We start from the raw sequence: 22,915 nt of genomic DNA, 5'->3' as shown, positions 1-22,915 counted from the left end.
GATAACTTTCGCAACAGCAAGTTCTGAAAGTCTTCCACAAAATTAAAACAGTGGTGTTACTGCAGACAATACTAATTCTTTTAAAATAGCAGCAATTCTCTGTAAATATGTGTTTGATAGGAAGGACACCAGGGCTGCCAAATATTTTCAGTCTCTTCTTTTCACCCGTAAGAATATGAAGTTTTTAAATATATGCAGCTAGAAGCCGATGAAATTATAGCTTTCAGACACTTCATAACTCTCAAACAGATCTGTGATTGATTGCAAGGTGGCATAGCTGCTGGCAGTTTTTGTCGGCAGATTTTGATGATGTAGTTTCTTAGGTGAACTTCAAGTACATCAATGACACCTACTATGTTCCAGACACTTTGAGTGATTTCAAAGCTAATAATTTATGAGAGCTTTTGGAAAAAGTTATTAAGTTTGTCTCAGGAGAGATATTCTTCTTTAATCCTCAGTTCTTTACTCTGTGTTCTGTTTATCTCATCTTGTTTTGTTAGTAAACAAATACATAAAACTTGATGTATGTGCATCTACATTATAACAGTGTGTCGTTACTTTCATTACTTTAATAAAGTTTCCCCTTTGAAAACATTTGTGCCAGTGAGTAGCCATGAAACAGTCATGAAGGTAGGATCATTTCATGTCATGCGAGGTTAATTTAGCAGAATTGATATGGTTGTATCACACAGAACGTTAATAACGGTATTTGGAGCCTGTGCTCGGCTTATGTATTCTGCAAATCATATGCAGCTCTGATAAAGGTAATGTATAACTATAACCCATTGTTATTCCTTGCCATTGATATACAATAGCTAAGCATAAAGTTGAATGGGTCACAGGAGAATATAGGCTGAATAAGAGGCTACAGATACTGCCTCATTTGTTGTAAAAATGGCCAGATTGAAATACCGAATTTGTGGTCCTACTCTACTGCAAGTTGAAAATGGTACCAGAAGGAAAAGAAGAAGGCAGCAACATCATTAACCTGTAGCAAGTTAATTTTCTAGGCTGCAGTTCCAAAACCACTCTTTCAAAAGTAACTCATCTGACCTCTGAATGGTAGTTTTTAATAAGTGCTGTCAAAGTTTAGACCTAATTAACAAATTATAGTCATTGATATAAAGTATTGCATGAAGTCAGTGAAGAGAAACCTGGCAGTTTTATCACGGGATACAAGGTGTATTGCTAAAGTCAAAGGAACAAATGAGCATGTAATTAACATGTGCCTTTAATATAGGCCTAATCTACACCAAGCAGGATATTGCACTATAAAAGTGGTATATGGTATGTATCAATGGGCCCATACCACTATAAATCAGTAGTGTGGCTCCTGCCTTTTAAATACTGCTTTCATACTGCTTTCATAGTGCAATATCCTGCTTGATGTAAATTAGGCCATAGAGGTGCACTATCTTTCCAGTCCAGATAGATTACATCAGGTATATGCAGGGCCCGGCGGGGGTTGGGGGTGGGTGCAGTGGGGCCAGTTGGCATGGGCCTATGATTTTGAGGGGGCCTACTCCGAGTCCCTCTGGGCAAAGTTGCTTGATTTTTCTGTTATTGTTGATGAATTTGCCCAAAGAAAAGCACGCAAAGTATTTTTGAATGTGAAGAAGTTATTCTTCCTTGAATATATTTACCTTGAATAAAAGTGCTTGCCATTACCTTTTTTATAAATCGTTCTAGTTCATATGTATTTAGAACTGATTAAAAAAATACTTAATGAGCAGTTTGAAACGGGGCCTACATTTCCCGTCTGGCCCGGGCCTATTACCAGCTTTTGCCTGGCTCTGGGTATATGCTGGGATGGCAGGGGGCATTCCTCCCAGAAACATCAGTCATCAAATTACCCAACCATTTAGGAATCCTGCCTCCTATGTCATCCCGTCCTCTAACTGACTTCCTTGCTAAAAGATCCTGACATCCCACACTCTGTTACCTCAAACATTTTCAGAAAAATAAAGAGGGAGTGAAAGGGGGAAATGCTGTAGGAACAAACTCTATGCTTCTTTTCATAGAAGCCCTGTTCCTAAAGAATCCTAGGAAGCAAGCAGAACCTTCAAGCTCCACTTCCTAGGACACTTCACAGATGCTCTAGGAATGAAAACTCTGTGGCAAGAACCCAAAGGTCCCTAGAACATGTTCCTAGAACATTTCCCTCCCACCCACTTTTTCCCCTCAGGGGCTACCTGCAATCCACAGGCTAAACTTTTTTGCATCCCTGTCTTAATGAATGGGGGAAAGGACAATGTGGAATGTCTTAAATAAATAGAAGCATGTTTTCAGAAAAACTACCTGGGATTTTTCTGTCCAGTTTTCAGACATTCAAGGGCTAAGGCACCATCTGGACTCTTTTGAAGTTAGTCCAGGAATCCAGTTTTGAAGGCTTGCCCTTAAACATCTTGACTTAAGCCTCAATAAACAGAATTCTAAAGCAGTCAAAGGCAAAAAAATAAAAAATAAACAAAAACTTGAAATAGTTTGATGTATCTTAGGCAGTCACTACAGAGGGCAGAGGTTAGGTATTAAGTCACACAAATATACTGCTTTCTATTAAGAAATATTCTGATATGAAATAGCTGAGGAAAATGGAAGACAAATATTGTAACATGCAATCCTATGCATGGTTACTAAGAAGTAAGTCCCACTATGTTCATACGGGTTTACTTCCTAGAGGCCCTGTTCAGAAGACACCTTAAACCATGGCTTTAACCATGGTTAATAAGGCTTTTTGCCTTATTCACTGTGGTTAAGGATATGGTTTAAGGTGTCTTATGAACAGGGCCCGAGTGTGTTTAGTCTTCAGCCTTGGTGAAGTAACTAGAACAATCTAGCTTCTTCCTGCTAATGACTGCAAGGCAACACTTTTCAATCCCATGTGCTCTGTTTGGTTCAGTACTGGAAGGCTTGAAGTCAGATACTTGTCCAGCAATGGAGATAGGGCCAATAAAGAATTTATTTGGGAACCATAGGAAGCACCTTGCCCAGTTATCCTGATTTTTCTCACGGTCCTGGGACCGTCCCGAGACTATTGGAGGTGTGGGCACCCATCCCGCCTGGTGCCTGCTTACTCATGAGTAAGTGCAGCACCAGAAACAGGCACAGAGCCACACAGTGTAGCTATGTGCCCATCTTGGGACGGGGTGGAAACAATTTTGCCACCCCTGGGATGGCAGGGAGGGGGTTTGGGGACCAATTTCAGGGGGGAAGATTTTTCCCCCTTACTATTCGTTGGAGTGGGGCCTCACTCTTGTGTGACCAACCCCACTGCTTCCCCCCCCCCAAAATAGTGGCCAAGTGTGAATCCAGGGGGAGGATCTCACCATTTGCTCCCTAGGTGTAGACATACCCAAGGTTAGAGAAGGCTGAGATACATGCTTAAACCCTAATGGACTGTAGCCAATGAAGTGCAAGTTCAAGGATGTGAATGCAAATGGTATATCCCACTCTACTTTATTTTTTCCGCTACAGCCCCTTATTTACCCAAAATGTCTCCCCTGAAGGCCGGGGATTCTGGGGTGGAGGCTATATTGGGAGGGGGAATTGGGGGAAATCAAGCAAAGGCAGCTTGGGCAAGTCCACTGGAGAATCTTTACTTCTCTGCTTATCCCAGAGGTAAATCGAATTCACCTCTAATGGCTAATTGAATTAAATGAGGATCTGGTTACTCTAGCTTTGTTTTTATGATTAAATCCACCCCAAACACTATAAATCAGTACTTGCTGTTACCTATTAGATAACTGAGCAGAAGGGACTCATATATGATGAACAGGGGTACCCAAAAGCTCATCACCTCTACCAACCCAATAAGAGCACAGGTTTAGTTAATGAAGATATTTCACATATTTAAATCAGAGCAGACTGTCTACAAAACAGAGATAAAATACAAGCATAAACAACATTTTGTAAAAAAAATCAGTAATATATTAAAATGGGGAAATAACTATGTCTTTGCCTGGGTCAGAAAATTATCAGATGGCAGAGGGACCTGGAGGAAAGCCTTCAAAGATGAGCTCAATACATTAGCCAGTTGGTAAGGGAGCAGTCATTACTTCAACTATCTTGATACTAACCCACGTAGGGCTTTAAAGATAAGCACTAGCATTTTGATTTGTGCTCAGAAACAGACTGAAACCAGTTAAATTTGTTCAATGCTAATGAGGTATGTTCTCACTGACCAGTCCAAGTAACCAGCCTATGGGTTTCTGAACAACCTTCAAAGGCAGCCCCATATGAAATATATTACAAAGGCTACTTGGCTTGCAGTGAAACAGCTGGATGCAGGAGTACCCCTTGTCTTTTAATTTGATCCTTTAGGATGAGTGCAACCCAACTAGAACAAGATGAACACCATCTCTACGAACCACCCACACAGAGAATATCCATTTTGCCAGGATTCAGTTTCAGTTTATTGGCCCTCATCTAGCCCATTACTGATTACAGACATTGGTTTGCATAACCATAGCATGGATAGTGTGGCATAAATTTCCCAGGGTCAAGCAGTAATTTCTACAGCACCATCTTCTGGAATTGGCCCTTCAGGTAGGAATGGAAGCTGTGCCTCCAGATCTCAACCTAGAGAGCCTATTGGAAAGGCTGAGAAGTTAGCAGGGTTGCACTCCTCCTATCTTCCTCCTGGTATACGTAGGTCATGCATCAACCCATCTGGCAATTTCTGAAAACAGATTGAAATGGTCCAGATAATCAGTCTCATCCAAAAGCACCTGGAGTTGCACAATCACAACCCACTCAAGTACCTTGTCAAAGAAAGAGATATAGCAACTGTCTGATAATTCTTATAATCCTTTGGGTCCAGGGAGGGTATCTTTAGAAGCAACATCTCACAGTAGCCAGGAGACCACCCCCACCCACTCTCTCATAGAGGCATTAATCACCTCCAAGATCCAGCCATTCAGTTCCCTCTGCTTGCAGTAATAACTGTGAAGGGCAAGGATTGAGCAAAGAAGTGGCAGCCTGAACACCCAAACACCTTAGGTGTGTCCTGAAGCTGCAATTCCTGAAAGCCGTCTTACAAACCATAACGAGGCAGAACACAAACATACACAAAGAACATAACATAATGTTAGAGCCAGAGAAAGTAAAAAAAAAAACCAAAATTGTTTCTAACTGAGTACATGCTGCAGATGACAAAAGGCACATGCTATAGCTTACTTAGGCCATAGCTAGACCTAAGGTTTATCTCTGTATCGTCCAGGGATCAAACCTGTTCATCTAGGTGACACACAGGGGATCCAGTGCTCAGGCAGGGGCGAACCCTGGATGATCCCAGGATAAACCTTAGGTCTAGCTGTGGCCTTGGTTACAGGGAATCCATAGAAAGTATCCATTAGAAATTAAATGCCTTCTTTTCCTCCACAGAAAGAGCACAGTGTAGAAATCAGAGAACGCTAACTCCACTTTGAAGACAATTCAACAATACATCTAGTTGAACAGGAAAGCTTGACTGTGAAATAGCCATAAGTTATTAGTCAATGCAGGAAGCCAGAACAATAGGCCATGGCTTCACACTTTTCCTAAGAAGACAGTAAACATCTGGTTTAGTTTGTAGTGTCAGGGTTATCAGAAACCACAAACAAGACCTTATACATATGGGATAATTTGTTAGTGTCTGGGAATGTCAATGAACAGTAACTTCATGGCCAGAGAAGCCAGAGGAATTTGGTGTTTTTTTCTGAATTCTGATATATTTTGGTCTGATCTACACCTCCCAAACTATGCGGATTGGAATGCAGTTAATCCTTTGGATTTTGCACTTTTCCAAATTTTGCCATGGAGTTTTCAGCTCAAAAAACATACTAAAACATGTATAGAAATGTGTATTTTAGCATAAATATGCTTAGAAATGAGTATTTTATGAGGATTTTTTTTTTTACAATTGCCAATTAATGGGGAAACAGAACAGACTTATGAATGGGCACATGATACTGGCATGCAGCAGAAGTAGACAGTTCTGTCCATCCCAATATCTGACCCATTAAAAATCTAGCTTTTTCTTACACACATCCACAGCACCTTTTGCATCTTTTCCATATTCTTTTCAATGTCTAATTGTTCAGAGCTGTGACAGTGTGGAAATTCATAATATAAAGGTATCAGTGTGATTACTGTGAGAAGAATTACAGAAACATCTACTCTACATAAGAATCAGCAAGTAAATGGCTGGATGAGTGAAGCAACAATTTACAGACTTTCAGGGAATTTATTGGTCAGGAAGAAGTACATGATCAGTAGCTGATTAACAGTAATTCAAATAGTCTTTGCAGATGAAAAATGGATAACTGGATTCCTGACTCTCCTAATGACAAATTATACTTGTAGCAGTCTTGCTGAGATTGCTGGAATATCTCTAGAGAGCAGATTGCACCAGCAGTTTTTGTTCTAGGTATTCCAGATATTCACACATAATTGTTAATCCTATAATCTTATCCTTTGAACTGTCTGCGCAAAAATTAATTCCTTGGAAAATCAAGCTTAGCAATGAAGAAATTGCATTATCAGGTTCTGTATATTACTAAAAAATATTATTATTGCAGATCATTGAGGCAGTGTGGAAAACCTGAGGATGGGAATAAAATGATAGCTTTACATTGCAACCTTGTACATGTCTACTCAGATGTAAGTCTGCTTTGACATGCCTGGTTTACGTAATCAAACTTAATTTTTTTAAAAATAGCTAACCAAATACTTATTATTAGGGTTGTGTTCAGGTGATTTAGTTTGAACTGTTCTTTGCATTGATGGTAAGGAATGCCGATTTTATTTATCTAAGAAGAAGTCACTGTCAGAATAACTTATTTGAAAAGGACCAAAAGACCATATGGTTAAGCTTCCTTTTTCAAAGGACAGCATCATTGTAGCACCCCTGAATACTTTACTCTGTTTCTGAAGCAAAACAGTATATAGAATATAATAATAATAATAATAATAATAATAATAATAATAATAATAATAATAAATTTATTTCTTACCTGCCTCTCCATTCTGATCAAGGTGAGGAACAACAGTAAGTATAAAATACATAAAACTGAATTAAAACATAATATACATTGTTAAAAACATCCTAAACACATTCTAAAACATCTTAAATTTAACTGGTTGGCCTGCCAGAACAGATCAGTCTTTATAGCTTTCTTGAATGCTAATAGACTATTAAGTTGATGGGTCTCCTCCAACAGGCCATTCCACAGTGGAGAATCAACTCAGGCCTAATAGGCTTGTCCCTTTTAAGAACATATATCCCAGTTCGCATTTAACAGTGGCAAATCTTTGGTTAATTAAACCATGATTTTCTGTGGCAAGCATGTTGTGCTGTCAGTTTGAATATTCAACCCTCATTGGGAATTGTTGAATATTCAACTGATTGGGAATTGTTACATGGCATCTGAACCCAAGAACTATAGGTTAATCATGGGCTAAACAACCCACAGTTAACCTGCAATTAGTAGTTAGGTTAATTGTGGGTTTAACCCTCAATTAACCTATAGTGTCTGTTTGAACGTTATGTAACAATCTCTGTTTGGCCCAATTAGGGATTGAATATTCAAAAAGGCTGTGGCACTTGCCTGGCCTTTTTGAATATTCAAAAATCTACTATAATATCTCTTTATCTTTATTTATATATCTACCGTCTTTATGAAGAAACTGGAAGAGCACATAACTCTTGGCTCTTTTAAAAGCCACAGGATGAAGCTTTTTCACATTAAATCTGTCTATCAGGAGCAGAAGAGAACTATTACACAGTATCTCACCATTTCTCCCTGACATTCTGTGGAAATGGTCTTAAGCTAAACTGAAAGTTCTCAGGAGATACTTTTCTGAGAAACTTTCTGAGAAAAAAGAAGGCCTCCCTGCTGAATTTCCCCCCAAAATTCTCCATATTTTGGAGGGTGGTACTGATGTGCAAGTGGTTTCACATTATGCTAGCACAACCAATTGTACAAGTAGCTTCACATTATGCTTGTGCAAGCAGTTACACAAGCATAATGCACAACTGCTTGCCCAACGGAAAGATTTGGTGGAGCTCTACTATTTGAATTTGAGGAAGGATGACACTGGATACTACCTCTTTACTTCCTCTTGACTATATTCCATGGTTTTTGTATAACTTTTTATTTCTCTATGGCTTTTTATATACAATGGAATGTCAACCTTCAGCTTTGTATCTTCACAATCATCATCAGTTTATTAGTCAACCAACCCTAAAATAAAACTAAATTAAACAAATACAGCCTCGGTCAAAACGAATATTGTATTAATGACAGCATTTTAAAACTTTGCAACATCACTCAATACACTAAGTTTAGAGCCACCCAAGAAAAAGCAAGAAGAAATTAATCTTGTATCAATATTGCAGTATTTTGATTTCCAGTTAGATTGTGGAGATTAGACATCCACATACATTTCTTTTAGAGGTGCTCAAATACTATTTCAGATATTAGACTTCCTAATTCACAGTGGTGTAGCTATTGTTCTCTGGTGAGAAGATGACACTCATGGAATCTTACTACTACTGGGAACAATAGTTGTGAAGATATTTTCTGAGTGGGTTTTCCACTCCAAAAGCTCTATGCAGTATCTTTCAAAGACTTATCACTATACAATGAACCCCTTTGTGAGAAACATTTAAATCTTTTGAAAACAATACAAAGAAACATTAAAACCAATGTGCAATTTCAAACTGAGAAAAACATGGCTTTGAATTAAACAGCTGTATACTTTTATAGTTTTCTGCCAGACCTTTGAAGACATTCCTTTAGGCCTGGAAAGCATATTTGTGAGTTCTCTTAACCCTAGAATCTTTGCTGATGCTACTGGTTTAATGTTTCCAATAAAACTGTGTGTATTTGCCTGTCTTCAGTGGTTTCTGAAGTATTGCTGTTGGCAACTGCAACCCTTTAGTGACTTATAGCACAGAGTTGGCTTGGATGCTTTGTGCACAGTTGAGATAGTTCAGGTTATGAAACAGTGTATGGGGGAAAATTTATGGAAGATCAATTCCATAAGTACTTTATAACTGCAACAGACATATAAAATGTTTTTTTTTTAAACAACAACAACAACACTGAAGCACAGGACCACAGTGCCAAAAATATGTCACGAATCTCTACACTGAAGACAGAGAGTAGCAGAATATAGATCTGAACTTACAGAGAATGATACAAGCAGATGTTCTGTCAACGAATTGATCATTGTACAACAGAATTAGATAGCACATTCCATTTCAAACACTTGTGAGCTTTCTCAGCCAGTCTTCCTGCAGATATGGTTTTTGCCTTCTATTAATTGTCCACTATGGCCATGTCTAGACCTCCCGGTGGTCTGGTAGGGAGGGGGAAGGATTTCATGATTTATGATTGTGAGATCCTCCCCCTCAGTCCACATGCAGCCGTGTGACATCCTGGGCATCGCGCCTGTCGCTGTGGCCATTTTTAAAATAAGAAAGAAGAGCTGGAGTGCACGAGTGCTCCAGCGAAAATAATAAGGTAAAAAAACAAAACAAAAAACCTCCCGTTCCCACCACCTGAAGAGCTCTATGCCCCATGCCCAGTTCCCGGCTCCTTGTGTTTACTCACAAGGAGAGAGGACAAACCGGGATGGCTGTCCACACGTCCACATGTGCCACGGTCTCGGGATCATCCCAGGACAGTGGGAAAAACCGGGAAAAAGTGTAGGGCAATATCCCAGGGAAATGCAGGGATCTTCCCTCCCTGCTCCCATGATCCCCTGTGCATAATGTGGATGCACAGGGACAATCTCAGGATGATCCCAGGGATATCGCCCTGTGTAGACATGCCCAAAATTTAAAAGTAAATGTGAGACCCACCATGGATCATTTGTGATATGTATCTAATAACGAGGGTATTTAAGACAGGCGAGTTTAAAAAATTCTGCTCGATATGGTTTTCTTGTTCCCATGTTTATGAACAACAGAAGTTTTAAAAAAATCAAAAGTAGATCATTAGTCCCAGAGTCAGACAGTTATTCAACAAGCCTTCCATATACTTTTTAATTGGTTCTGTTCCATTGCGGGTTTTTAAATAAATCACACTTTTTTTGCAGAGATACTAGAGGCAATGATCAAGTTTAAAAATGAAAACATAAGCACAATATTCTGCATGTTTACTCAGAAGTAAGTCCCTCTGCTGTCAGTGGAACTTACTCCCAAGTAAGTGTTTGCAATCTAAACAATAGGATTCCAATCTAAAATAATAAAAATTAGAGAAGGCACATCCAATGACATATAGAAAATAGAAACTAAAAGCAATGGCTACAACAGTAAACAATAACATCCCAAGATTAGGGATATCAGAGAATTTTACTAATTTAAGTATTTTTACGGATTTACTCAATTCACATTTGCAGGACCCAAACTCAGACCTGAATGTAGTGTGCGATTGGAAATTCACATATTTCCAAGCTTGTGCTGTGTTAGACACACATGTACACACATACAAAAGTGTTCAACAACATGTGCACACTGAAAAATGCGCACACACACACACACACCCCTAAAAATGCATGTATTTCCAAAATCTGCACAAGTGTACTTCAGGCAATGGGTACATGCATTCAAAAATGAGTATGCATAGAATGTACATAACACGTCTATATTAATAAGTATGAATTTCCATATAGATTTTACAGTTTCCCTTTTACTTTTTATTTACACACAAGTAAACATGCAGGACTCCCAATCGGGATTGGAACCATCATACATGCAGAAGGGAGAACTAAAACTTTCCTTCCCAACAGTTGTCAAAAAACAACCATTGGCTGGAATGAATGCTTTTTTTTCTTTTTACACTCCGTGCATGTTAAAAGTACCTGTGAGACAATACTTCCATATGTAAGCATTAAGTAGCATTAAAGCTGCAAATCTAAACATGCTTACCTGGAAATAAGCCCTACTGAAAACAGTGAAATTTACTTCTATGTAAATGTGAGTAGGATTGCACTCTAAATGGCTTTTAATTATGCACGCAAATGTGAAGTATATTTTGATCAAATAACTGACAATATTTCCACGGTTTGAAATTGTATGTGTAAATCTCTTGTGGCCAAAGCTTGTGTCACATGCAGTTTGCAGCACTTTGAGGGGCATGCTGAGAATCTCAAAAAGCTGATCAAATAAATGTCATTAAAGAACAAAACCAATATCTATGCTGAAAATATTGCTTACGAAAGATAGAGATTCCCTGTTACATAAAACTCCCAGCTCTACAGAGAATAGATATTAACTGGAACTATGCCAATTCTTCTGATTTTCTTTAAAATCACAATTAGGAAATGTTAAAATATAAAATAGAAATATAATTCAAGTCAGTATCCTAATATGATGACACTTGTGTTATTTTTCTGACTGCACAACTTGGTTGGCAAGATGAATGCAGCTGTCACTCCAGCCATGTACTGCAGCTTGCCAAGAGGCTCAATAAACATCCAGTTTCTGTTGCTTGCCTGGGACTGCAAAAAACTGGTGGTTTGTCAAGCACCTGCCAGGCCATAATACATAGGGCTCCATCACGCCAGCGATTTATCGCACACTCGCCATTCCTGGTATGTGGATTTGCAGCACAGTACTCACATGATGTCTTTCCTGTCCTGCATTCATCTCGCCCCTTACCCCCTTGTTGTATTTTATTTTGGTGCAGGGAAAGTCTGGATTATTTTCCCCTCTTGTTTTTTCCTTTGTTGGGGGCGTGTGCTAATGGAGTCTTGATGACGAAAACGGAGGGCAGGGCGGTTCTACTCCTCCAACGCAGTCGTCGTAGGGACTTGTTAGTTTGTGTGAATGGACTTTTTAGTGCTCCAACCACCCCAATGCCCGCAGAAATGGAGCCCAGATGAAATCTTTAATTGCTTGATAACGAAGCCAAAGCAAGGGGGAGAAAGAGCCCATGCCCATCAGAGTACCACAACCAATGAACTGGAGGAGGAAGGAGAAAGGGCAGGGTGGAATGGAAGAGTAAACAAGTAAAAAAACCCATGAAGACCATGTGTGAGGGAGCCCTTGTAGCTCAGAGACAAACCAGAGGGGGAAAAATAGGTGTGATGGAGACCATAGTTAGTTCAACTTGCTGAGTCACAAGTTGAGCAGGTCTGCTGCAATTCTTGAGCTGGGAAAACTTCCATATGATTTTTTCACTGTATGTTGTAGGATGGGAGCTCAACTCATTAAGATCCTTATTGATTTGTTAGAAGTCTAGCTTCTTCACTAGTGATGGGCAGTCTTTGGGGCACTTGTGCCAGTTTAGTGTCTACTATTTGGTACACATGCATCCTTTTATGCTGGCAGCTAATCAACAACATAGCATTAGAGTGGCAGGCAGAGAGTGCCATAGCCCTTCTATTTATGGGTGCCACATATCTCCAGAGCCATGCTCCATGGCATGTGTTCTGAACATTGGGCACACATGTTCTATGACTTCCATCCCCCAACCTCCTTAAAATGTGAATCAGGTTTTTAAAAAAGTCATATTGAGAGATTGGGGTCATATGTAAGACGGCTCTGTGTATGGCCCTAGCTAGTCCGGGTTTTATCATGGGGCAAACCCCAGGATCATCCCTGTGCGTCCACATGACGCACAGGGGGATCCCAGGATCAGGGAGGGATGATTCCTCCCTTGCCCCGGGATAGAGCCCTCCCCTTTGGGCCCGCTTTTTCTGCAGTCCCGGGCTGAGCCCAAGACCACGGAACTTGTGGCCCGTTGCCGCAGTTTGACCTGGCTCCATGCAATTATTCACACAGAGCCGGGAGCTGCACCCATCAGGGTTAGGGTGGGGGGAGTGGCGAAACCAAATTAAATTTTTAAAAACCTTACCTTTAACGCACGAGCATTCGTGCACTCGGTCCTCTTTAAAAATTAAAAAATGGCGGACGCGACGCCTGTCTTCCTGAGGTCGTCGCGCCTCACGTGTAAACGGAGGGGGGATCTCGCATTAATCACAATGCAAGATCTTCCCTCCTTCGTCGCGGACTAAAAGGTAAGTCTAGCTAAGGCCTATATGTTTGGTGGTCATTTCTGGATGCAGAGTATCTCATCACCACAACAGAAGGAAGTGGATGTGTAAAGAGGATCAATTTTTAGCTACATATCTCTGCCTAGCAGGCTAACAGAAAGCAGCTCCATGGTAGGGTGCAGCATACAGAATGTGCAGGATCCAATCAGTCACGAGCACTAACAGAAATTATATTGCACTAGGTTAAGGGACCTCTAGTACAATGCCAAAAGCATTTACTGGCATGACAAGATTCCCCAGAAAACCCATCGCACTAGCTAATGCTGTTGGTGGTGTGCTAGAGGTCCCTTTACACTAATGTAATTTATATTAGCACTAGTGTCCAATTGGATACTGCCCAATACATCCAACGCTGCATTTCTGTTACCACCCTAAGTTGTTATATTGCATTTGCATTTCTACAATCTTGGCATCCTAGTCACAATGATAGTTTCTTTTCTGATTATTCTGGTTGAGAATCAAAGGGCAAACATGCTTCTGAAAAGCAGGACCAGTAGTCCAGTAGTTCTCCACAAACTTCAGTCTAAGGCCTCATGTACATCAAGCAGGATATTGCACTATGAAAGTGGTATGGAAGTGGTATATAAAAGGCAGGAGCCACGCAACTGTTTTATAGAGGTATTGAAGTGCACTGACAACTGTTGGGGCCCATTGACACATACCATATACCACTTCAATACCGCTATATCCTGCTTGGTGTGGCTCCTGACTTTTATATACCACTTTCATACCGCTTTCATAGTGCAATATCCGGCTTGGTGTAGATTAGGCCCATATCTCATAAAAACCAAACCATATTCGTCCAGGAAATGTGCAACCATTCAAACATCCAATCTGACTTGGAGAAAATCCCACCTTGAACTCAAAAATTGTGTGAGCTGAGTTTCATCCATTGAATCATCTCCCCTCCCCACACAAAATGTGGGTACTTCTCCATGCCACCCATTCTGGCTCTAATTGTGGCAACAACATCAACAGCAAAGGGTTTTTTTAAAAAAAAATCTAAATCATATGGAAAGACAGCATTAAGGCTGGTACTGCTAACTCAGACAAAACCAAGCTGAGCATGAAATGGATTTCTTATAGAAATCAGTAGACAGTGTATTGGACATTAATAAAAGGGTTCTAAGGCTTTGTATGCAATTTTATACAAAATTAAAGACGGTCAATGAAAAAAGCTTTTAGGGCATCATTTCAGATTGATATAAGTCAATGATAAGAAAAACAAAAAACTACTGGTTTAAAAGGCCAGAATTAAGTCTACCTCATGTTAGCTCAAACTTCAAAAATCCTGAAATTTGGAAGTTAAGCCTGATACTTTAACTGACATGGTCTGTGATCTGTGATGACGAGCTCTATCACACCTATTCCCCGCCCCCCCCCCCCGCCACCGGTTTGCCTCCATATTTTTTATCTCCGTTTCATAAGCATGTCAAGGTAATGGTCTTTTTCACGTGGGTTTGTGATATTGCACTGCACCGTGAAACCTCACTTTCGCTTGTTTGCTCTTCCACTCCACCCTGCCCCTTCTCCTTCTGCTTCAAGTTCATTGGTTGTGGTACTCTGATGGGTGTGGGTTTCTTCCCCACCTTGCTCTGGCTTTGTTGTCTAGCGATTTGAAATGTTACTGATTTAACATTTCATCAGCTGCGCTCTGTTTCTGCAGACAATGAGGGTGAGGTTGGAGCAGCAAAAAGTCCATTCAACCAACTAAGCACAAGTCCGTTTATTTCACATGGCATGCTGAAGGGGAACTGCCCTCCCCTTCCCTTACATCAGTAAGACTCCATTCAAAGCACACGCACCCAACAAAGGAAAAAGCAAGAGGACAGCAATACATGGAGACTTAAGGGCACATTAAAACCGCTTGGGGAAAATAATCCAGACTTTCCCTGCACAAAAATAATACACAAAATGTAGGAAAAGAGGTGAGATGGGTGTGGGACAGAGACGACGTCATGTGAGTCCTGTGCTGCAAATTCAGATACCAGACATGGCGAGAGTGTGTTAAACTGCTGTTGTTGGGCAATAACACAAATTATGCTTGCATACCCTCTATGCACCCACACTTTTCCTTGGTCCTTCAAATCTACATGGGGAGGATGGAGTGCAAAGTTGCCCTAAGTTATCCTGGTCCTGTATAGCCATATGAAGCAATCTGAGCCTTACTGTATCACTAGAGGAATCAATGAGTGAGTTGGCAAACACTATTTTCTGTACTTTTATTGGGAGAGTTGAGAGTAAGAGATGGGGGTCAACATGTTTTCTCAGGATTCAGAATCACCTCACAAGCACTTTAAACATGTGCTTAGAAGATGCAGCAAAGGCCCCTTTCTGTGATCTGAATAGGAAACAAAATGAATACTTATTTGATTCTTTTAAGGAGGGGCCTTGCTAGATGAGGCCTTAGCGCGCTGTGAGGCCCGGTTTCCCTGCTGTGCCTCCCCTAACGCGCCATAAGCGAAGTTGCTTATGGCGCGCCTTTTCCGCAGCCCCGGCCTGAGGCCGGGGCTGCGGAACATCTAGCAAGGTCCGTGGCTTTTTGTGGCTACTCGCTTACTCGCAAGTACCTGGGAAAAGCCATGGACTGGGCACAGCGCTCATAGGAGCGCTGTGCCCATCGGGCCGGGGGGGATCCCGGGGGGGAAGGCCGGACCCGGCAGGAGAGTGGGGGAGAAGGCCAGGCACCAGGATGGCATCAGGGAGAGGGAGGACGGGCGGCACGGGCATCGGGGTTAGGGAGGACGGGCGGGAAAAGAGTGGGCAAGGAGGCATCGGGGATGGCAGGGGGGATCAGGAGCGGGAGGGGGATTATTTTTTTAAAAAAAGGCACTTACCTTGTCCAGCGGCTTCGGGGCGCACATGGCCCCTTTAAATTAAAAACAAAAATGGCCGACGCTACAGGGCTTCCGGAGTCCCTGCGCGTCGTGCGTGTAGGAGCCAAGGCGGCGTGCGCTAAAGTTAACGCGCCGTCGCCCCGCCTCCCTGCCGGCTTATCCGGCATGGTCTAGCAAGGCCCGAGGTTTGTATATATTTAAAAGTAAGGCTCAGATGCATCATAAGGCTATGCAGAACCAGGACAACATGGGGCATCTTTGCTGGTCCCAGGCACTCCATCTTCCCCTTCTGGATTTGGGCCTGAAAGTCCAAGGAAAACACAACATCATGACTGATCACGGGACATGTCAGTTATGATCATGACTGATCATGGGACATGTTATTTTGACCAACATGAGATAACCTTACCTTTGGTCTTTTGAATCAACAGTTTTTTCATTTCATTGGTTTTTGAGAAGGGAAGTATCTCCCCAACATATTTGCTTTTAGATTTGCCATTCTGGGCACTCTATGAATTGAAAAGTATTAAATAATAAGTGTGCAGGTTTGGGAATAGGGCTTGTACATTGAAAACCAAAGCACAGTGCAGCATTCTGGTCTTTGAAAACAGGATACCATACAGATTTTCAAATGGAGTGGGGTGAAGATTTGTACAGTGGGCCAATTTGCATGACATGACAGCCCATGTGTTAATGATGAGTGTCTGCATTTGAAAATGTACCACTGCACAACTAGACTAGTTTCCTTCCTCTAACTTTGAATCTCATCACTACCAAATCTCCATTGGACGGGCTTTTCTCACTTTCTTCCTCCATTTTTTTCCTCCTCTTTTCTCTCTTTCTCTCTCTGTCTTGCTCATTCACACTCAATCCAAAGCTCACAATGGGCCTGTTCAGATGACACTTCAGACTCTGTGGTTAGCAAAAGTGTGGTTCACTAACCACAAGCTGTGTTGTTGCACACAACACTTTAAGTCACGGTTAGAGCTACAAACCCTGCTGCAGACGGTCCAACTGTGGTTAGTCCAGTTAACGCCCACCTGGAACGGTTTGGGCGCAAGGCGGTTGTTGCGGGGGGGAGGAGTTGGAAATAAAGGAAGAGAACTGCCACGTGTGCCAGGCATGCGAGCGGTATAGGTGGGGCTAGAGTGGAGCCAGCCTATAAAGGGCTGGCTCCAGCGTTGCTTGACCTCTTTCAATTTCGGCCCCCCCCTCCCTAAAAGCCAGTGTGGGACCAAACTAGTCACCTCCTTCGCAGGAGGGGCTGAGTAGGAATTTTCCCTGTCATTTAGTGATGTTCAGGTTTTCGCCTACTCCACACTGGTTACAATCTTTAGAAAGAGAAGATAAATAGGTCAATCTTAATGGCAGGGTTGTGCAGGAATCGTGGGAAGGCAGAATAGGGACGGTGAGCACTCTGGCACCTTTATGGTGATTGGCAAATCAGAAGTCCTGCTCCTCACGGGCTTTGCAGCCTGCGTGCCAGGATATGGTTTGCCTTTGGAGACCTTCTGGCCTCATCTACTTGGCTATGCAGCCAGAGTGGGGATGAGGCAGAGCGGTCTCACCAAACACTCAAGTGTAGTTGTAAAGGGGGCTGGGTTACCTGACTCCAGTTTACAACTGAGTTGCTCGCCCTGAGCAACAGGCTAGAGCCTGTAGTTAACCATCTTGATTCCTGCACGTTCGTGCACAGATCCATGGAGGGAGAATCCATAGAGAAGAGGCCCTAATTTTACCCCAAAGCTATGGTGTCTGTGTCTTTATTTCTGGGAACTTCCTTCTACCCTCGCAAGTGAGTGGGCAGGGTTTAGCAGAATGCATCGCAAAAGACACCTTAAACCCTGCTGTTTAACCAAAAGCCTTAACCAGCAGGGTTTAAGGTGTCTTCTAAACAGGCCCCATCTCTCCAGCAATGTCAGTTTGGATACCTTCACACATGCAAATAGGCTCCTCCCCTTCAACATCTCCTGTTGCCAAAAAATATATGCTTGGAGTGATCTTACACTTTTGGATGTGGGGATCTGGACAGAAGATTGCAGGAAAGAAGTAAGGGAAAGAATTTCCACCTTCCCTTCAAGGAAATGTAAATGAGGAGAGAAAATAAGCAACCCCAAAATAGATATGACCATAGCTCCTTGCTTTAGATGCATTTTTTTGAACTGATGTTACATGTAATTTATAAGTTACTCATTATGGACCTTGGTTTGTTTTTGTTTTTAAACACCTACTGCAACTAATTATTTATATATCCATTTATTTTATTTATTAGATTTCTATATTGCCCAACTGCTGAAGCTCTCTTAATTAAAAGTTTGGAAGTTTGGAACACAAAATTAATCTCTCTGTATGTCTTGCTAATAAATAACTTCGTTTCCCAGGCTACTCAGAACACAATTTCACAACACAATTTCAGCTGCTTATTTAGCCCTTGTCTATTGAAGAGACTGAAGATAACAATGTTGATTCTGTGCAATTAATATCTGTGTTGTCTGGTTTACTTACCCTATTCCTTCGATTCTAAGATGCACTTTTTTCCCCATATAAACATCTCTAAAAATGGGGTGCGTCTTACAATCGCAGGTGTCTCTTAGGAGTTTTTTTTTCTTGTTGGTTGTACCGAAATTAGTGTGCGTCTTACAATCGATCATAGAATCATAGAATCATAGAATAGCAGAGTTGGAAGGGGCCTACAAGGCCATCTAGTCCAACCCCCTGCTCAATGCAGGCGTCTTACAGTCGAAGAAATACGGTAATTGCTCTTGGTTGGAGCACTAGGAGAATCTTTGCTCTGATTCTTGGTCTCCTGTCCCTTAAGCAATTCAAAGTTCACAGGTACCTCTCTCAGCATTAGTGGCCAGATTAGGGTGACCATATTTGGGAAACCAAAAAAAGGGAAACGGGGGGGGGTTGCTTTCCAGGGCTTCTGGAAATCACACCATTCCCCCACCACATTAAAGGCAGCTGCCATTAGCATGGCGCGGGGTGTGTGTGTGTGTGACGTGCTTTCCAGAAAGCTTGCTTTCTCCTCCTCACTCCAATCAGGGCCTTAAAGCACGTCATTCCTGCACCCTTCCACTGCTCCAATTGGGGCATATAAGGCTCCAATCTGGGGCCTCTGCAAAGCGCATCATTTCCTCCTTGCCACGCTAAAGTATGCTTTCCCTTCCTCTGCTTCAATTGGGCCTTAAAGACCCCGACTGCAGCACAGGAGGGGAAAGCATGTCATTTCCATGCCCCCCTTAAAGGCCCCGATTGGAGCAGAGAAGGGGAAAGTGTGTCATTCCCGTAGTCATCGTCCCCACTGCTCCAATGTCTATAATGTCCAGGGATGATACACTCTCCCCTTTAAGGCCCTGATTGGAGCAGTGGGAGGGGGTGATGCACCTCTGGAAAGCACGTCAAACCCCCCCCCCACTTTAACCAATTTTGAGGCCATAGAAAATAACTGTTTTCTTCCCATGCACATAACTTATTTGTTGCAAACATAGGATTTTGTTTCAGGTTTCAATGCTTCAGCAGCTAGAAATGAAGCAAACAGAGCAAGCAAGCCACAGCTAAACAAACTGAGAGCTCTCTCTCTTTCTCTCTTTCTCTCAGAATCCCTCCTCCTCCTCCCTTCCCAATGCTCCATGAGGAATGAGTTCCAGGGCAGGGGAAAATGGGTTTTATCATTTGCAATTCCCTCCCCATAAGCAATATGATTGGAGGGGGGACAGGCTATTGGTTAGCCACAGATGTCAATCCCAAAGCTTCCCCCCTAGATGTCTGCCTAATATGGAAGTGTTCCGTTAGCTGTCCATCAACGTGAAACGAGCCCTCATTTCGCCTAAAAAACCTTCAGCTACAGATCTCTTCAGGGCTCTAAACAATCTTTTACCCACACCGCAGGTTTCCATTGGCTTTTGAACTGCCTCCTAACCGCACCACAAGTTCAGAGGTCCATCGGAGGTCCATCGAATAGCACCCCAATTTTTGGTGCAGAGCGCACACCCCTAATACATAGCATTTCATTGTAAATAAAAGGCTGCAGGGCTGGGAGACATTACACCTTCCTTACACTGCCCAAAAAAGTGGGGAATGGGTTCCAATTTAGCCATCAGTCAGTTCCCTCCTGGATTTTGATGGGTTTGGGCTTACTGGTGTGGTTTTACTTGCTTAGCCTCTACTGGCAACCACTAACACCTGGGGGGAGAGATTTGTAGACTATATGAGGGTTTGATTTTTTTTAATTTTAATTTTATTTTTAATATTTTGAGTGATTGGATGCTGTGCCTTTCAAACATGAATGTGTCAGAGAAGGAGAGATTTTTTTGCCGGGGGGGGGGGGAATGCAAGATTCTTTGGTGGGTGTGTGGATTTCACCTCCTCTCCAGCTATTTCTCATTGGGACTTTTTCGCTCCCTATACAAGCTTATGGATTGAATCCTCATAGGCTTCTACAGGAGCAAAAAAGCCCCACTGTAGAAAATTGGCTGGAGGAAGGCAAGTTTCACCCTCTGCCAAGGACAGTGCTTCCTTTGAGGGGGGGCAGGGAATGGAGTCCAGCAACTCAGAGGGAGAGAGACTGCAAGGCCTTTCCTTCCCTGCTCCCCATTAGGGCTTCAGCTCCAAAAGACTCACCACAACCTTCTTCTCTTCCTCCTTTTGCTTCTGCTGCTGCTTTCCACAAGGCAGCAGTTCTTCCCCTCCTGCTCAGCATTCCGAATCAGCTGTGAGGAGGGAGACACTGTGGCTGCACACTCCCAGGGGAGTCTCAAAGACTCTCTCTCTCTCTCTCTCTCTCTCTCTCTCTCTCTCTATATATATATATATATATATATATATATTTGTTTATTTATTTTTAATCTTACTTTATTTTGAGAGAGAAAGGGGGGACCACAATTCCACCAACTACAATATAGGAGGAATAGGAAGCCACCAATGTGTGAAGCTCCATCACACCTGCGGTTAACACGCTCCCTACCTTTGTTTCTCCGCCCCTGTTTTCGTTCTTCAGTTACTTCCTCTTTTCAAAAGAGGAAGTACAGAACGAGCACCAGGCCCATTGAGTCTGCTGTTCTAATGGCGCTGTTTCTCCTGCACACAGCTCGAGAGAGCAGCAATTCCAATTTTTTAAAAAAACATCGGACTTAATGAGGGGTTTTTTTGTCACGCAAGGAAGGCCAGAAGGGGCGTAAGGCGCGCAGGAGGCAGACGACGTCATGTGAGGGACCTGAGCAAACTCTGAGTGCCCAGTAATGAGCATGCAATAAAACGCTTCTCAGATGGAGCTTGTTGACTAACTGGCCTATAGAATTTTTTTTTTTTACAGAATTAGAGGGCAAATAAAGTCACCAATCATTTTCAGTGTTCATTTTGCCTGAGTAAGGGTTTGTTTGTTTTTTGTTTTTACTGTTTAAACTGTTATTTCTCCATCAACACCCCACCCACAATTGCAATTGTATAATGGTGGAATGTGATTTTTATCCACTGCCTTAACTTTAATTATTGCTAGTAGAGGTTTTCTCCCTATGTTCTCTGTACAATATTCCTATTTATTTATTTATTACAAGATGCAATAGTCACTTGGATAGCATAAAGGAATAAATGACACCAACAATCACTATCTGTGATTTATATTATAACTGTATATGTTCTATGATACACAGTGATGCTAAGGAGCTCAGCACTCTGGAAAAGGAAATTGCGGGTGTATTTTCCATCAAGTTCATTGCAGCTCTAATTCTCAAATGTTCTCTTCCATGAGGCTTCCGCTGAGGAAATTGCACAAGGAATCGGGTTATATAAATATTGATAATTTAATAGTCCAGCCTAATGATAGACTAATAGGTTCTGTTCCATTAATTTCTATTACAGATTTACTTAGGCTATTGCTTACTACTCTTTCTTGAAGTCTGTCAGCTGTACTGTGGAAACAAATAGTGTATTTGGACTATGAATTTAAAAAGAAAGTGGGGAACAGCTCTCTGTCAATTTTTCAGTATGGAACCTTGACCACCAGTGTCACTCCATTCAAAGATAGGTCCTGGCGCATTTTTTTTCTTGGTACATGGAAGTATACACCGAGCAATAATCTCTTTGAAAAAATGGCCATTCTGCCCTGATTGAATTTAATTGCCCCCTCCGTTTCATTTGTTCGTTCTTGGTTCCGTTTCTGTCTGAATTATTTTGGAAATGGTGACAGAAATAAGGAATACCTTTTAACACTAGGATGCTTTGAAAAATTTACATGTTTCAATTTCCTAAAAGTGCTGTGACCTTTTCTTGCTCTCCCACAACTTCGCTGTGGCACAGTGTTAAAAGTTCAAATTTGTCATGCAGTTAATCCTTGATGAATACAACAGTGTGTGACATGTCTAAAAAGGTTTAGTTTAGAAATAAAAAGTTAATACTGGTCACATTTTTAACCCTTGCAGATTCATCTTTTTGTGGCTGAGGAAACAACTTGGAGGGTGAAACTGACAAGGGCATCTTCAGTTACCGGTACAAAGTGATGCAATATTCCACAATGCTCCTCTGCTAGTCTGATGAACATTTTTATCCATGATTTTTTTTTCTTAAGGAAGAGGTAAGTTGTCTTCTTTATATATTATTTCTGGCCGCATACTGAATTCATATGACTGTTTAACATTGGTAATCACAGTCTGAGATTGCGCACTGACATTTCTTTAAAAGATGCCTATCTTAAGGGATTTATTATGGCAGCTTCCACAGTGAAGACTTGAATAAGAAGACATACCCAGTTCATGCTGCCAGTAGTTGAATTTGTGTGAAAGATTTCAGGAGAAATCCTAAACATTCTGTTCCAGCTATATTGGTTGCCAGTTTCCGAACCCAGTTCATTTCTGAACCCAGTTCAAAGTACTGGTTTAAAGCTTTAAATGGTTTATTATTTTATTTTACTATTTTTATTCAATAGATTTATATACGATGTCCATATTTAATAAAATCTCTAAGCGGTTTAGATCCAGGATATTTGAAAGGCTGGCTACACCTATATGAGCTTGTCTGTGGTTTAAAATAATATTTGG

Source organism: Elgaria multicarinata, chromosome 10, assembly GCF_023053635.1.
Source record: "Elgaria multicarinata webbii isolate HBS135686 ecotype San Diego chromosome 10, rElgMul1.1.pri, whole genome shotgun sequence".
NCBI classification, from domain to species: Eukaryota; Metazoa; Chordata; class Lepidosauria; order Squamata; family Anguidae; genus Elgaria; species Elgaria multicarinata.
The sequence above is the reverse complement of the archived record's forward strand: the minus strand, read 5'-3'. Positions refer to the sequence as shown.